The 12,834-nt window shown below is 41.8% G+C and overlaps 1 protein-coding gene and 1 non-coding gene across 3 annotated transcripts in view; both read right to left on the bottom strand.

Annotated features, from left to right (window-relative positions):
• The window catches only part of VAC14 (VAC14 component of PIKFYVE complex), a 3,391,123-nt gene that overhangs the window by 1,741,739 nt on the left and 1,636,550 nt on the right, over window positions 1–12,834 (bottom strand). The gene's annotated exons all lie outside the window — the stretch shown is intronic.
• On the bottom strand, window positions 7,690–7,760 carry TRNAG-GCC. The gene has a single exon. It is a non-coding gene; the product is annotated as a tRNA-Gly (tRNA).

Raw genomic sequence — 12,834 nt, 5'->3', positions numbered from 1 at the left:
TTACTGTCCCTAACAGGAAACAAAAGACCTTCTTCAGTCATATGAGGAAACTCACGTGAAACTCCAAGCTTATAAGAAATGGTAATGCTTATTCTGATTGGCAGTTTCCGTACTGACAAGTTCAGGTACAGCTTCTCATTGACCATGTGCCTCACTGTCCCCTAACAACCCTTTCTGTGAAAATCACTGTAAAAATCCTATATATGTCCTCTCTAAAGCAAAATACTAGCTCTAAGAATCCTGATAGTAACACAGTTGCTTCCTGATAAATGCAAATACAACCTAGCTCAGCCAGTTCTGAACCTATTAAACATAAGCATCACTACTGACTATATAACAGTGGTGTAGAAAACTGAGACAGTGGTACTATTCTATACTGGCATCCAGATCACAGTAAAGATAGACCTGCAAGTCTTGCTATCGCCTAAGGTCATGGAATGCATCATCACAAAACTCAAAACAAATGGGTTACTTCCATTCCTATGACCCACATCAATTTGGTTTTAAGAATGGCAGAGTGCGTTTGTTAAGCTACTTTATATTTTTGAAAGGGCTAATGAGGCCTTGGGTATGAGTCAATTCATTTACACTGTTTAGCAGAATTTACTACCATTCCCCATGCAGGGATTATCTACAAGTTACCCAACAAAGTGTTGGATGGCTGACTGGCTCCTGGTAGAATCCATATTGTTCAAGTTGGTAGCATCTCCTCCATACAAAAAGCCACTAGCACAGGACCACAGCGGTCAGTCCTAGGCCCTCTGCTCCTTGGCATCTGCTTCCCTGATGTCAAAACAGGCCTCAAAGGTTTATGGATACGAAGTATGATGATTGTGAACTGACAGATATTACAGACTCCTTCACTGAGACGCGCTTACTTCAGAAAAGGCTTGATCAGACCATTGTCAGGTGTAATAACCATGGACTAAAGCAGAATGACAAAAAAATGAAGTGCTATTATATCTGGGACATCAGACTTCTATAGATCACATCCTTAAAACTGTTACCTTCAGTAGAGATCTGAGTTTATTTCTTGCTCACAAACAGCTATGCAAATCTGGCTCATTTCTTGAAAAAATAACTGCCTCAATCAGATTGTGATGAAAAACTGTCCTTCAATCAGTGAGTGTGAGTTATACTTCAAAAATCCTTGTAGCCCAGGTAATTTCCAAGGGCATCTTGGTAAGGTCTATGGAAATCTCAGTTTCTCTCTCTCTCTTCCTTCATTGGGCTGGCACTAAATGCAGCATTACCTTTAACATTTGTGTCGCCGAATAACTTTTATAATTAGAGAGATGTCAGAGATTCCAAAATAAGAACATTAGAGGACCAGGCTCCATAAACTCATCTTGCAGTCTAAAATCCCTCAAATTTACTCTGTCGGAAGACCCTGGCAATTCGGATTTTGTCAGTCTTCATAAAACTGGTGTCACCACAAATGCCCACATCAAACAACTCAACTTGTACTGGCTTATGAAAAGGACCTACTGTTCATATTAGATACCTTAGTGCTTCCCCATCCTTTAGAAGTGACTCCATCTTCATACGAAAAAAAGCATCATCCTAACTTCTTTTAAATCCACACTTGACAAGTGAATTGGAAATTGCATATTCACTTCTGAGGTTTTCTTATACAGCTTTCCTTCATAATGGTGGCCACTGGATAACAGTCAATTTATTTACACTGCTTAGCAGGATTTAATACCATTCCCCATGCAGGGATTATCAACAAGCTCCACAACAACAGGTGGGATGGCTAACTGGCTGCAGATAGAATCCGTACATTTCAAGTTGGTAGCATCTACTCCATACAAAAAGCCACTAGCAGTGAACCACAGGGCTCAGTCCTAGGCCCCTGGCTCCTTGGCATCTGCTTCCCTGATATCAATGCAGCCCTCAAATGAATATGGCTACCAAGAATTCTGATGATTGTGAACTGACAAGTATTATAGACTCATTCACTAACACTCACTTACTCCAGAAAGGGCTTCATCAGACCATTGTCAGGTGTAATAAACAGGGACTGAAGCACAATGCCAAAAAATGTAGTGCAATTACATCTGGGACATCAGACTTCTGTAGCTCACCTCCTTAAAACTTTTACTGTCATTAGAGATCTGAGTGTATTTCTTGCTGACAAACAGCTATGCAAATCTTGAAAAAATAACTATGCCTCAATCAGACTGTGATGAATAACTGTCCTTCACTCAGAGTGTATGAGTTATACTTCAAAAATCTATGTAGTACAGGTATTTTCCAAGGGCATCTTGGTAATGTCTATGGAAATCTTAGTTTCTCTCTCTCTACATTTCTCCTTTGGCCTGGCACTAAATGCAGCATCACCTTTAACATTTCTGTCATTGAATAACTTGCCTAATTAGAGAGATGTCAGAGATTCCAAAATAAGAACATTACAGGACCAGGCTCCATAAGCTAATCTTGCAGTCTAAAATCCTGCACATTTTCCTCTGTCTGCTATGGAAGTCTTCACAAAACTGGTGTCATCACAAATACCGAAATCTAACAACTCAACTCGTACTGGCGTATAAAAAGGACTTGCTGTCACGTTGGATACCTTAGTGCTTCCCCATCCTTTAGAAGGGACTCCATCTGCATACAAAAATAAGCATCATCATAGCTTCATTTAGATCCACACTTGACAAGTGAACAGGAAGTTGCAAATTCACTTCTAAGGTTTTGTTACATAGCTCTCCTTTATAATGGTGGCTACTGCATCACATTGCTATAGTGATAGTTTGACTAAACTTCTCAAAGGTCACCCCAGTCACAAGTTTAGTAATGACCTATGAGCCTACAAACCTATGACTGTTTCATCCAAACAAAATATCAGGGAAATACATATTTTGGTGGACATTCAGTCAGTCTGTCTATACAACAGTGACTTAAGTCTTGGAATAAAACAATTTAAAAATATCATAGTCCACTGCTTTGGATAAGCAGATTGTCTGGTCACTGGAAGGCTGTGCCCTATTGTGGACAACTTCTGTAACACTGACAACTACATGTGAGGGGGAGATTCAAACCACTCAGGGCATAAACATCCTTAGTAGGGAATTACAGTAGGAATGCTCAATAGGTAAAATTGTCTTTAAATCCATCCTATTATCTAACTCTCTCTCTAACCTGCAAACACACACAAACCTACACACATCCCTATTACAAGTCCACATACCTGTTTTGGAAAACAAGAAGTTATGTACTCACCATAGCGTTCGATGCATGTAGTTCATCTCGCCTCACATTCTTACCCCTGGCTTCAGAGCCGAACCTCGGCTCCGACTCGGACATACTCTAGCTCAAAGTCTTCAATTGGCTCGTGGCTAAGAGGTATCCCATGCTGCAACGTGCCTATCCCCAGATCTTGTTTACTGCAAGCTCACATACACACACACACCAACATGCTGAAGGGAAGAACCAACCCAACTTATTAAAAGGAGTGCTAAAAACAGAGACTAAACCTCTAGGTCCTCCAGGAGGGGTAGGTGGGTGGGTTAGTAAGAATGTGAGGCGAGATGGACTACATACATCGAACGTTATGGTAAGTACATAACTTCTGATGTTATGTAGTCCAATCTCACTTACATTCTTACCCTTGGGACAGCGTCCCTATCACCTAAACCTTGGGTGGCTCAATGGAAAATACTTCTGAGCACTGTGGAACCAACGGAAGATCTGCCTCTAGATATCAGATCCAATTTGTAGTGACTAATAAAGGTGTGAGGTGATGCCCATGTGGCTGCAGCACAAATATCCTCCATAGACATCCTAGTCTGAAAAGCAGTAGAGGTAGACACCGATCGTGTAGAATGAGCCTTCACTTTAAAGGGTATTTCCTTGCCATTTGATGTATAAATGAAGGCGATGCAACTAGAAATCCATCTGGACAGCATTACTTTAGAAACTGGAACCCCAATTTTATTGTCTGAAACGAGACAAAGAATTGATCTGATTTCCTAATATCTTTAGTTCTATGTAATAGAAACCCAGTAGTCTGTGAACATCTAGCTGATGAAACTAAAATTCTGCTCTGTTAGAGAATTCAGGGAAAGATACAGGCAGCTCAATGGACTGGTTGAGGTTGACAACAGAAGCAACCTTAGGTATAAAGGAAGGATTAGGTCTTAGAGAAACGCTATCCTTGTGTAATATCAAGTAAGAGGGCCGAACCAATAAGGCTTGGAGTTCAGAGACCCGCTAGCCGAAGTGATGGTTATCAAAAAGATTGTCTTCCAAGACAAAAATTTAATGTCACAAGTTGCTGCAGGCTCAAAAGGAGGCGAGGTAAGCCGCTGTAACACAAAATTGAGGTCCCATGGCATTACAGGATCAAAGACTGGAGGTCGAAGTAGCATAGTCCCTTTCAGAAAAGCCCTACGAAGTCTGTGCGCCATTAGATTGGGTTCATTAGCAACATGAAAAGTAGAAATGGCTGCCAACTGCACTTTTATAGTTGCCGCAGCTGATCCCTGGCTGAACAGTTGAGAAAGAAATTCTAAAACTGATGAAATGGAAGCTGTATAGGGATCAATCTGCCTTTCACGAGCCCAAATGGAGAATCTCTTCCACTTACTGGAATAAATCTTTCTCATAGAAGGCTTGTGGGAAGAAGACTGAATAGGGATATTGGTGAAGTAGCTGCTGCATTTGGCATTGAGGAGGCTGGCAAATAGATCGCAGCAAGGCTGACTCCATCTGCAGAAAATCCACTCCGCCACTTGTTCATTCAGGGACCACACGTGAGGCATCAGAATAGCTCTGCTCAGACTGTCAGCAATCACGTTGGACTTCCCCGGTATGTGCACTGCCACTAGAAAGCATTAGGTATATACTGCCCACTGCCACACTCCAAGTGCCTCTCTGCAAAGGGGATATGACCTGGTTCCTCCATGTTTGTTCAGATACCATACCACTGACATGTTGTCTGAGTGGATTGCAATTGTCCCATGAGGAAGAAAGCCCTGAAGTGCTTGCAACGCTAATAGCACCACGCTCATCTCCAAGACTTTGATATGCAAATGGGTCTCGTACTCTTGCCATGTGCCTTGGACTGTCCTGCTGAGATAATGCCCCCCCAATGTGTAGTCACTGTGGCAACTGCAGAAAGAAGGACGAAAGGCATGCCCGCGTTGAGATAGCTGGTCTTATGCCACCAGCGCAGATTCTGCTTGCATTTGTCTGTAATCAGAATAAGATGGGAGAGTGGGAGACGCTGTTGAGACCATTGGGCAAAAAGTAGCCACTGAAGAAGCCTCATGTGTAGTCCCACAAGAGGAACTAGCATAATCGTGGCAGCCATGGTCCCTAATAACTTGAGGACCACTTTTGCCTTGACCTTCTTCAATGACCTGCTGCTGTAAAACCTGAATTCTCTCTTCTGGGAGGAAGGCCCTCATGAGCACCATGTCTAATTCGCCATCGATAAAGGTAACACGCTGCGAGGGCAACAAGGCAGACTTTTCCCAATTCAGAGTAATTCCCAGACGTTTGCACAGCGCAATAGCGGCTTCCTTGGTCTGTAGCAGTAGATGCCTGGTGGTGGCAGACAAGAGCCAGTCGTCCAGGTACAGAAACACTTGGAATCTCTGACGTCTCAAGAGAGCCATTACCACTGCCATGCATTTGGTGAACATCCTGGGGGCTGTGGTGAGATCAAAGGGCAGGGCGCAAAACTGAAAATGACTGGCTCCCAGCCAGAAGCATAAATGATTTCTGGATGCCCTGTCCATCTTGATATGGTAGTAAGCATCCTTGAGGTCGACGGAGCACATCCACATATCTTTCCCTAATAATGGGAGAATTGACTGTAACGTGACCATGTGGAACTTGGACTTCTCTACATGAAGGTTCAAACGGCTGAGATCCAAGATGGGTCTCAGGTCCCCTGTTCTTTTTGGCACCAAAAAGAATCTGGAGTAAGTCCCTAATCCTACTTAGTCTGAGTGGACAGGCTGGATGGCTCCCTTTGACAGCAACGTTTGTACTTCTAAAGTTGCGGAATCCCTTTGACTGCGTGGATCATCTGGGATTCTTTTGTTTGGAGGGGGATAAGAAAGAAGGGGAATATGATAACCTCTGGAAATTATCTCTAATACCCACTCGTCTTGGGTGACGTCTCACCAGGCTTCTGGGTATAAAGAAATGTGACCCCTGACTAGCTCCAGAGATGCACAGTCGGGCCTCCCCTGCCACAAAAAGAATCGAAGTCCCCCTGGTTACATGGGCCTCCTCTGCCTCTAGGGCGGCATCTACCTGAATTTCCACCCCCTCCTCTGCCTCTGGAGGGGGAATCACTCTGTGCGTCATGAAAAAAACCTCTGCAACTTTCTGAACCACATTTTTCTACCCTTCTGGCCCTTGGTGTAAGATCTAGAAGGCATGGAAAAATGGACTCCCACGGCAGACAGGGTTTTTCCTTCCTCCTCGCACCTAGTGAGAGTGTCCTTCCCCTTGGTACCTAATAAGGATGAACCATCAAAGGGGGCATTGGTGAACTTAGACATGAAAGCCTCTACGAAGTTGCACAGGTGCATCCAGTAGTGTCTCCTAAGACAGACTCCGGAACCCGCAGCCCTGCTAGCTCCATCAGCTGTGCAAGAGATCAGCCTCATGGAGGAGTTGGTAATAGAATTTAGGGTAGACATCTGAGCATTGACCTTCTGAGCCACAGCATCAGAAAAGTTACCCTGTAGATAATCTCCCAGCTCTTTTAGCAGATCTCTCTGGAGCCATGTAAAATGCGACAAATAGTTCAGCAACTGCAGTGTAAAGGCCGCTGAAAAGAACAGACGCTTCCCATACCTGTACATAGCCCTAGATTCCTTGTTAGGGGGATGGACGGTAGATGAAGTTTCTGCAAGTTCCTTCTTGGTGGCTGCTGCCACCACCATGGCATCTACTGGCCTAGCCCATAGACACCAAAAAAGGAACAGGATACGAAGAAAAAAAGGGCCAACAGAACAGGCCACACAACCAGCAGAAGCAACACGCACACACCAGCTATAAAAACAGATTTTGGAGCTACAATATTGAGAAATAAATCGAAAAATTATACTTAGCCACGGCCAAGAGCGAGACCACATCTGAGCTATACAAGCGGCAAATGAGATCTGGGGATAGGCACATTGCAGCATGGGATACCTCTTAGCCACGAGTCAGTTGAAGACTTTGAGCTAGAGTATGGCCGAGTGGTAAGAATGTAGGCAGGATATGACTACATAACATCAGATGTTCATCTACACGCATATGGTAAATATGAACGGTTAGCAAAATATCCCCACTGACACTTTTCAAACAAATATATGTTTGATAAAGTCTAAAGGACCCTAGTAAAAAACAGGTTATGTCTTTATTTGCATCCTGTTATCACCAATTGTAACATAATGATCATTTTAAGAAAAGACTGGCATCTGTGAAATCGAATAGAAGCAGGATTGGGCAATCCTGTCCTTTCCATAGTCATCTTCACATTCTGGGATGCACTGGTGTCACATAAGTTTAAGTAAAGAAAATATGTTTGACAGAGAATCATCAGTAAACATTTATGCTTCAAGTACAGTTATGAAACAGAGATGATTCAGGTGAGATGAAGGGCTAAAATTGTGTTTTTTTTTTCATTTCTTCTCTAGTGCTGCATGTTTTGTGTGTCTAATGAATCTAAAAAAGTAGTCATGCATTGGCCGGGAATCGAACCCGGGCCCCCCGCGTGGCAGGCGAGAATTCTACCACTGAACCACCAATGCAGATGTTGACAGATGTTTTAAGCCCATTCATATGGTTTGAAAATCAAGATACATGCTTACATAGTATATCTAGATATATGCCACATCATCACTTCTCTGCTTTCAGGCATTCTTTAGGAAACACTAATTCCATCTTTTTCATATTCCAGCAATCACTGGATTTCACTGCTTAGAATAAAATTCACATTTCACTAATGAAATTGAAGTAAACTTAACTTTTTCGAGTTGATGCTTTGATTTACTACTGGCTGACAATCAGCATCTCCAACATTAGAAACTTAAATAGGAAAGAATACACATTAATTTACTTGTACAGTAAAGTACAATATTACTGGCTCATTTGAAGTTTGTACAGCTAGCTTGTGCATGTCTGTCTGTCTGCACATAAGCATACAAATACACACACACAAACACACTGACATACCTGTGTATATATATATATATATATATATACATGTGTGCTCGACAGCAATAATTTTAAATATGTAATCTTGCTGATGACAGTGCAGCTGGGTCATGAACTGTCTTCCTAATTATTTTAAACACAGAAACTTGCATAAGGCATTCACCAAAAAGATCACAAACTGATTCTCTGTTTTTTTTTCATCTCCTTTTTAACACCCTTCATGGTATTCTTGTATTTGTCGTGTTTTTTTTTTTTTTTAACTCTGCTCCTGATTTTCTCCAAGCTGGATGCGCTGTAAAGTGCCCAACATATTCTTAAAACACCTGTAAAGAACAGCTGTTTAATTTTCCTTTTGTTCCATTTTTTGAAAGACTGATACATGACTGCTGGTTTTAGTCTATGTCTGGCTTAAGAAAAGTGCCCTGAGTCGCAACAAACTGCAACAACTTTACAATTATGAAATGATTCTGTTACTGAAGCTTTTCTACCAGAATCTGGTAGCTCTTTAGAAGGCACCTAGCAATTTGGTTTATAGGATTATACTATAGTGGTATGTCAATCAATGAAAACTAAGTCAATAATGATAAAGTACTCTAAGCTGAGTAGTTTCGAGCAGTGACTCCCAAGTTGAATTTTCAGAATCCCATGCCTTACTTAAGTTTTCATGTTACAAGTGTTTTGTACTGTCTGATTTGGAAGGGAACCATGTTCCATGGATGATGGAGGCAACAGGTGAGCCATTTCCCTATAAAGCAAGACTTACTGATATTTTGCCATAGAACTGGGTTACGGAATGGTTATTAACTGATTATTTTTTTCCTTTTGAGGAAAAAGAGGCATCAGACAAAAACCTGGAGACAGCTTGGAAGACAGAAGACAGATATATTGAAGGAATCTATAGGCCAAAAAAATAATGGCAATATCTTTCTTCTGAAAGAAAAAGTAGAAGAGCACTTCCTTGATCTGTAAATTAATTCTGCTATAAAACATTGGGGTCATATTAGTTTGGGGGGGTTGTTAAGAACTATCCGTGACATATTGACCCTTGTATTTTTTGGTGGGGCAAATGATGGTGCAGTAAAAAGGAATTAGTATGGCTTGAAATCTGGAAGAAAACCACAACAAATGACATGAGAAAGGTAAAAGGATTTTTTGATAGCACTTGAAATATAGAGATATAATGATTTAAGGACAGCACTTTGTCTAAGTCCACTCTTAAATCAAAGATCATAGTGTCAGCCTAAAAATGGATTACAATTTTGTGATACTATGGAGGAGTAGCAGTTTAACCAAAGGTGACTATACTACATTTCTTTGTTTTTAGAGTAAGGTCATAACAAAAGCACCAACTGCTAATGTGATAAAGCCTTAGTTGAGAGTCACTGAATGTCAGGGGTAGTTCAGGATGCCTTCTAGCCTACAGTCATCTAAAATTTTAATTTGCCAAAGGTTATTAGTATTGGGGTATACTGCAAAAAAAAAAAAGATTCCAAAGAGAAGAGAACAAAACACAAGGCAACTGAGACTTATGTGCATGGACACCTTGCCAGTATCCACCATCAAACTTTATATCCTCTCTGAAGGAAGGCGAGGCCAATCAAGCCGGGGTGAATTTGTGATTACCTATCCAATCATCCAGTTACATCTGAAGGAGATAATGCATCACACTGCCTAACTTGCAGAGGAATGCAACTAGTTACATTTTGTTTACAGAGGGTGCCATGTATTCTGAAAGAGTGTGTTTTGTTTCACAGCCATTTTGCAGTCCAAACTGCAAAGAAGTTGATGTTTAGTCACATTAGCGGTTTCTTTACTTTGTTAACCAATACCACCCTAGGTAAATGGGAAGCCAAATTAGTCTATAACTCACCCTTTTTCCAGCAAATGGGGTGCTATCTGAGATTTACAGCTGATATTTCCATTGTCTGGAATATAAGCTAAGACCTTCTCAACAATTTTCTTAAGCACATCAGCGAATCTATAGACTTTTTCACGTCACTTCAAAACAGATCCTAGGCAAAGTGGAATTTCTGGATTTGTGCATCAGCAAAAACCTGGACAGCAAAAGACTCACCATTGACCTTTTTGTAAGCTGACCAGGGTCAACATGCTATTTCATTTCAACACCATGCACCCATACAGACTTAAAAAAAATTGTAGATCAGAGTGTATGTGCTGCATATTGTACCTTTAAGAGGTATCTCAAAGACGCAATGCGCATATATAAATAACAAGCACAAGCCATTACTAGTGCCGTTTTGAGAGTGCAGCCAGAGTGCACGCATGCATGATTCCAACAGTTAGTTTCTAAATAAGTTACTTAAGTCAAAGTAAGTTAACTTCTATCGTGATGTGTTTGTAAAAAATAAAGCTGCTTGAACAGAACCCATGAAGTCTCTTCTACTGTGTCCACAGTAGGAGAGCGACATGGTGTCAGAACTGGGATTGAAGATACTGATATTCGGAGCCATAAGGTGAAACGATAACAGTGAAGGTAAAACGAGAGGAACAAGCACAAAAAAAAAAAAAAAAAAAAAAAGAGAGCCAGAAAAGAATCAAAGGAAAAGAGAATTCGTACAAGCTATTTATTCTATAAAAAGGATAAGATGGAGCATTACAAGGGCACAAACCATATTATTATTAAGCAAACGGGAAGCACAAAGGGTCTAGTAACTAAGGGAAATGTTCAAAATAAGATGTTTAAACAAAACGAGCATGTTTAAAGCAAAAAATTAGAAGTTATGTACCTACCATAACGTTCCATGTTAGTTGTCTTCTCTCGCCTTCTTTCTTGCTGGATGGGTTCGGAGCCGATCCTCGGCTCAGACTCGGCACTTGCTTTAGCTTGAGAACTCCTTTTACCAGCTCGAGACAACCCTATATCCCATGATGCAAGGCGGAACTACCTCAGATCTCGTTTGGTAGCTAACCTACCCTGCTAAAGAGTAACCTAACATAATTAGGAACACAAGTTCATAATAGAAGTCCCCATATGAAGGCTCAGGAGGAAACAACCTGATAGGAACTTTTCAAGATCTGTCCAGGCCAGGGGGAAGGAGGGAGGGACGCAAGAAAGAAGGCGAGAGAAGACAACTAACATGGAACGTTATGGTAGGTACATAACTTCTAAATGTTAAGTTGTCAATCTCGCCTTCATTCTTGCTGGATGGGACCGCATCCCTAGCACCTGTATCCCAGGTGGCTCAATGGAACAGACTCTTGAGAACTGTGGAACCAAAACTGGCCCTATCTCTGGAGGCCAAGTCCAATTTGTAATGAGAGACAAAGGTATGAGGCGTGGCCCAAGTAGCTGCTGCATAAATGGTATCAATAGGTAGCCTATCCTGAAAGGCTGCAGAAGTGGACAGACTCCTGGTTGAGTGTGCTTTTGGTTTAGAAGATAGCTGTTTGCCTCTGAGAGAGTACACATAGGAAATGGTGGAAGTCAACCATCTGGATAAGGTCACTTTAGAAACTGGAAGACCTATCCTGTTTTCTGCATAGGAGACAAATAATTGGTCCGATTTTCTGAATTGTTTAGTTCTATGCAAATAGTACCTGAGCTGACGATGGACATCCAAAAAATGCAGTTTCTGTTCAGCTCTGTCGGAATAGTTTGGGAAAAAGACTGGTAGATCTATAGATTGGTTAATATTGGTTTGAGACACAACTTTGGGGAGAAAGGAAGGGTTCGTTCTTAATGATACCCTGTCCTTATGAAAAAACAAATAAGGGGAACGAATGCAGCGAGCTTGAATCTCGGAAACCCTTCTTGCAGAAGTGACAGCCAGTAAAAATATAGTTTTCCAGGTCAATAACTTCAAAGAACATGAAGCAGACGGTTCGAAGGGAGGTAGTATCAAGGATGCCAACATTAAGTTTAGATCCCATTGCGGAGGAGGATGCTTTATAGGTGGTTTTAGGAGAAAAACTCCTCTTAAAAAGGCCTTGCACAATCTATGAGACATAATGTTATTGTCATGCAAGCCAACATGATACTTGGAAATGGCAGCCAGTTGTACTTTAACTGTAGATGACGAGGATCCTGAATGAAAAACCTCCACCAGGAAATCTAAAACAGAATGTACAGGGGCAGTAAAGGGATCAATTTTTCTGGAATTTGCCTAAATAGAAAAACGTCGCCACTTGCTAGCATAAACAGTCCTAGTGGACGACTTTAAAGAAGACACTAAGATGTCTCTGACAGAATCAGAAATCATCGGTAGCCTGGCTAGGGAAGGAAGTGGAGCAACCAAGCAGTGAGGTTGAGAGAATGAATGGCCCGGTGCTGCTGACCCAACTGGTGGATCAAGAGATCCGGAACTGGGTCCAGATGCCAGGGCTGCACCAGAAGGTGACGATGCAGAGACGGAAACCAAATTTGTCGAGGCCAATATGGGGCAATGAGGATCAACTTGGCCCTCAAAGCGGTGGCTTTCTGAATGACTTGTGGAATCAAGGGAAAAGGAGGAAAAGCGTGCAGAAGTCCCGGGCCAATCCTGGGTTAGAGAGTCTCTCAGGGGTTGGCCTGGTAAGGGAAGAGAGTGAAGAAATCGGGCACTTGTTGTTTTGAGGAGTAGCAAAAAGATCGCAACAAGGAGTGCCCCACTTCAGAAATATCTGATCCACTACAGATTGATTGAGAGACCACTCGTGAGGCATCAGAAT

Source organism: Protopterus annectens, chromosome 8.part0 (genome assembly GCF_019279795.1).
Source record: "Protopterus annectens isolate FY-2018-M chromosome 8.part0, PAN1.0, whole genome shotgun sequence".
In the NCBI taxonomy this organism is placed as follows: domain Eukaryota; kingdom Metazoa; phylum Chordata; order Ceratodontiformes; family Protopteridae; genus Protopterus; species Protopterus annectens.
The sequence above is the reverse complement of the archived record's forward strand: the minus strand, read 5'-3'. Positions and strand labels throughout refer to the sequence as shown.